Genomic DNA, 5,309 nt, shown 5'->3' with positions numbered 1-5,309 from the left:
TCTCTTTTGTTTTTTTCTCTCTTCCTTCCTTCCCCCATCCCTCTCTCTTTCCTTTCTTCCTTCACTAAATTTCTAGAAGTTCATTTTGTATTCTGAATACTTATCCTATATTAGCTCTATGCTTAACATCTTTTCTCAATTTGGCCTTACTTATTCTTGTAGCCATGCATTCTTTTGTTATGCAGAAATGCTTGCCGATAATGGAGTTGAATTTTCCAGTCCGTTCCATTGGCTTTGGTTTCTTATCCTCATTTAAAGAATCTTTCACTATCTTATACCATAAAGCCATTTTCTTATGTGTTCCCCCAAAGCTTTAGCATTTTTCTATTTATATTGAAGCAGTTAGTATATCTAAAATTTCTTCGAGCATATTATAAAGCAAGGCTCTGATATTTTGTCTTTCACATGGATAAGAAATTGCCTCTGAATGAAGCCTTATTGTGTGATTCATTTTTTCCACACTACTTTTAATGGGACCCCTGTACCATGTCAGGTATGTATGTTAGCATAGGTCAATTTTGAGCCTTTTGGCTTTAAGTTATTAGTTTATTTTGTTTCCCCTTCATAGACCACATAGTTTTAATTAACAGAAGTTTATAATATGTCTTAGTATCTGGAAGGACAGGTTGTCAGTCTTACTTTCTTCTTAATTTTTATTGACCTTTTGTTTTTTCATGTTAATTTTATGATTCCAAGACAAATTTCCTGACTTAACCAAACAGTTTGTGTTGTAACTGCATTTGATTTATAGAATAACATGGAGAAAATTAGCATTGTTGTAATACTAATTCTAAGAACCTGACCATATTTTATTTGGGTCTTGTTCTCAGTCCTACAATGGCATTTTGGGGAATTGTCTTCATAGCCATATGGTATATCTTTTAATGAGATTATTACTATACCTAATAGAAATTTTGTTTCTGTGAATGCAATGCTTTTCTATTGGATTTTTCAGTAATCGATTATTATCGGTAAGTAAGAATGCAACTTTCTTGAATGTTGATCTTATATACAACAACTTTGTTTAATTAATTAAAAATTGTTTATAAACTTTTAATTATATTAATTTTATAAAGAACTTTATTGTTTTAAATAAATTCAAGTGAAGCTATACATTTGTCTCTAAATGTTGATTTTACTTCATCACATAAATTTTGATGTATGATTTATTTATAATGCATACCAAAAATACATAGATTAAAATAATTAAATGGTGATTCTCTTTCAGACTATCATATTTTCAAGCATGTTAGGGGGAAGGGGAATTACTTCTTTGTTGATTTTTAAAATGGAATTGCTCCAGAGAGATCTTGGGATATGCTGTATTGATTCTTTGAAATATGCTGTAACCTAATATATATTAGTATGTATTCTTGTATATGCATATACATACATGAATGGGCTTACGTGGTAGCTTGGCTGGAAAAGACTCCACCTGCAATGCAGGAGACCCCAGTCAGGAAGCTCCCCTGGAGAAGGAATAGGCTCCTCACTCCAGTATTCTTGCCTGGAGAATCCCATGGACAGACGAGCCTGCCAGGCTACTGTCCATGGGGTCACAAAGAGTCAGACATGACTGAGCGACTAAGCACAGCACAGCACTTGTATATATATGTTAATATATATCCTAACCTCTCTTCCTCTCTGTGTATAAATAACTTTGTACCTAATATACATTAGCGTTCCATATAATTTGGAAAAGAACGGATCCTCTTTCATTCTACCTGTAGGAACAGGATCATTTGTTTGTGTGTATTTACATTTAATGCACACACATATAATATAAATTCCCATAAGAACACTCACTTAAACATATTACATTTTGTTTTAACCACATTCTTTCTCATTTGTGTTTTCTTGGTTTATTATTTTCTGATAGAAACACATCAAGTATTCTCTAATTTGGATTTTATATTTACTCCTTATAATCCTATCGTTGAAATTTATTTTTATAAATATTTAAAGTGTGCTTTTTATAATCTCCTAGTTTCTCCTCTTTTCTCTTTTAATGAATTTAGTGCAGATTTCATTTTATCCCTGATAATACTTAGCTCCTGTTGACTAGACTGTTAATTCCTTGAAGGCAAGCTTAGCTGATTCATCTCTGGGTCCTCAGTGACTGGGTCTAGGGCAGTGGCTGGAGAACAGGAAGTAATCACCGTGATCCGTTATCATCCATATGAGCAGCCTGGTAGGCTGATCTAAACTGCCTGGGATGAAATGACAGTCACAGCATCTGTAAGCATGTTTTCTTTCTGTGTTTTGTACTTTTCGTCTATCATTTTATGAGCATGGCTCTATATTAGGAGCTGGCAAATTTTTTCTGTCAAGGGTCAGATAGTAGATATTTCAGGCTTAGCAGACTGTGTGATCTGTGTCACAAATAGTCAGCTCAGCCACTGCAGGAGAAAGCAGTCCTAAATAAATGAGCATGGATGTATTTAATAAAACTTTATATATAAAAACAAGTGGCAGGCTAAATTTTTCAACCCTTGATCCATATGGTTGGGTCTTCAAAAATGTCTATAGAATTTCTGGACTATGACTATTTCATAATTTATTTAACCGATTTTCTATCTTTGTGCATTAAGATGGTTTTTCTTTGGCATTATCATGAATAATATTGAAATATGAGTTCCTAGATACAAAAGTATCTGCTAGTTTGATTTTCTCATAAAATGCTATTTGCCTGGCATGTGGTGGTAAGTGCTCAATAAATATTTATTGATTAAATAAATTAACACATTTCTATTGTAGAAAACTCATTTCACTGAGTATTGTGGATGTAGATTGAAGTGAAGAAGGTCAAATTTGCCTTGAGAAATTCACACTCTGAAGAAACAAAGTGGATTTGTTGCTTTCCAGCTGGGGTATCTCTGACAATCAATAACCTCTTTGAGCCTCAGTTTCCACAGTTCAAAAAGATGTAATAACTTTCTCAGAAATGTGCTGTGATCGTTGGATGATATCAAGTGTGAACATTTGGGAAAGGGTAGTTTTAAGAAGTCAGCATTACCAGGCTGACTCCGTGTAATTCACTCGCATTTTCTTTTTTTATTCAACATTTTGCTTGTCCACAGCATGAAAGCTTTGAGGCCTTGGCCTGTGGGCCATTTGGAATTTACATTAATTTGCATAAATTTGCATGAAGAAATTAATGCCTGTAGCATCATTACTGTTAAGTTACTTAGAGCTCAGCTTTCATGGCATACATAAAAGAAATTAAATTCCAAATTCCCTGCTTAACTTCTTGAACAGAGCTCAGAAATGTCAGGTCAGGGATTGGTATAATTCTGAATGAAAAGAAATGCCAATTTAACCCTAGAATTGTGTGTTCCAAATAAGAAAACAGATACACTCACATATGAATAACCTAGAGTATCAGTTTGACATGCTAAGTGCCACTATTGGGGAAGAAATGTGGATACTTTGAATAGTTTAATAATCATCAAAAGTTATTTCCTGTTCATTTCACATACAAACGACCTGATTAAAATATATACATGTATACTGTTGGTGGCTCAGTGGCGAAGAATCTGCAAGAGACACAGGCTTGCTCTCTGGGTCAGGAAGATCCCCTGGAGAAGAAAATGGCAACCCACTCCAGTGTTCTTGCCTGGGAAGTCCCATGGACAGAGGAGCCTGGTGGGCTACAGTCCATGGAGTCACAAAGAGGTGAATGTATATACATTATACATATATGTGTGTGCTCAGTCGCTCAGTCTTGTCTGACTCTTTGTGACCCTGTGGACTGTAGCCCAGTAGGCTCTTCTGTCCATGGAATTTTCCAGACAAGAATACTGGAGTGAGTTGGTATTTCCTACTTCAGGGATATACATATATACATCAACATATATATATGTATACACATTTATATATATATGTTATACCACAACCAGGACTCAAATATATGTTGAAAAAATACTATCTTTTTGTAGATCAGTTGCTAGGATTAGTGATTTGAAGAAAAAACTGAAATGAATATTCCAAATCAACAGGCAGTCATTCAAAGATCTTTCTGCAGACAAGATAAAAGTGAACCACAGGCCATACATACATTGAAAGTCCACTTTCTAGTTCTTAATGACAGTAACTAAAATTTGTACCTACTTTTCCCATTAGTTATACATTTATGACCCAGATTTCACAGAAACACTGTGATAGTTTATTTATTCACTCAAGGATAACTATCCCAAGGGTAATTAAAGCTTTCAGAAGTTAAATGACTTGACCAAATGTGCTGTGTTAATAAGACAGAAGACTCTCTCCATCATCTTGGGTAGTCACTTCCCACAATGCTCTAAGCTTGGTCATGTGATTGAACCTGCTCAATAGGACAGGAGGAAATGAGATGCAAGAGAGACTTGAAAAGTGCTTTCACATCATTGCCTACCCTCTTCCTACTGAACTTGGAGCTCTGAGACCACCACCTGGATGAGTCTGAGCCAGCCTTCTGGAGGATGAGAGTCCACATTGATGGAAGGCAATCTGCCCCAGCTAAGAGTTGAGCCAGTCCCCAGCCAGCTTGCCAGTCATGAGGCATGTGAACAAGGCTGTCACCCGGATCATCCAACTACCGGCTAACCTGCCAGTTTTCTGGGAGAGCATGAGAGGGATCAACAAGCCATAGCAGCATGAAAACCATCCAACTGCCTACAGGATTATGAACTAAATAAAAGGATTATTGTTTTAAGCCATGGCATTTTGGGTTGGTTTGCTACACAGCAAAGCTAACAGATACAGACATGAGCCCTTTCTTATTGTTTCAATCCTATGGAACTGAAATAGCAGCTAAGACATGGGAGGTACTCAATAAATATTTGTATCAAACACAACCTGGCTTAGTATTTAAGAAGTCTCTGTGTCGATGTGTCTTAGTTTACTCATTTACTACAAAAAATACCACCTTACAGGGTTGTTTTGAGAAATAAATGATATGATATATGTATTTAGAAAACTGCCAAGTGCAACGCCCAACAAATGTTGAGTTCTCAATATGTCTGCTCTATCACGTGATACTAACAACTTTATTACCAGGCAACTTAATTTAACTGTGGTGTTGGAGAAGACTCTTGAGAGTCCCTTGGACTGCAAGGAGATCCAACCAGTCCATTCTGAAGGAGGTCAGCCCTGGGTGTTCTTTGGAAGGAATGATGCTAAAGCTGAAACTCCAGTACTTTGGCCACCTCATGCGAAGAGCTGACTCATTGGAAAAGACTCTGATGCTGGGAGGGATTGGGGGCAGGAAGAAAAAGGGACAACAGAGGATGAGATGACTGGATGGCATCACTGACTTGATGGATGTGAGT

The 5,309-nt window shown here is 36.3% G+C and overlaps 1 long non-coding RNA gene across 1 annotated transcript; it reads left to right on the top strand.

Moving 5' to 3' along the window:
* Positions 1–398: 398 nt before the first annotated feature.
* Positions 399–4,804, top strand: LOC129634371 (uncharacterized). Its single transcript, XR_008705594.1, has 3 exons — positions 399–493; positions 2,084–2,238; positions 4,336–4,804. It is a non-coding gene; the product is annotated as an uncharacterized LOC129634371 (long non-coding RNA).
* The last annotated feature ends 505 nt before the right edge of the window (positions 4,805–5,309 follow it).

Source organism: Bubalus kerabau, chromosome 19 (assembly GCF_029407905.1).
Source record: "Bubalus kerabau isolate K-KA32 ecotype Philippines breed swamp buffalo chromosome 19, PCC_UOA_SB_1v2, whole genome shotgun sequence".
NCBI lineage: Eukaryota > Metazoa > Chordata > Mammalia > Artiodactyla > Bovidae > Bubalus > Bubalus kerabau.
Note: the sequence above shows the minus strand (reverse complement) of the source record. Positions and strands in the feature narration are given on the sequence as shown.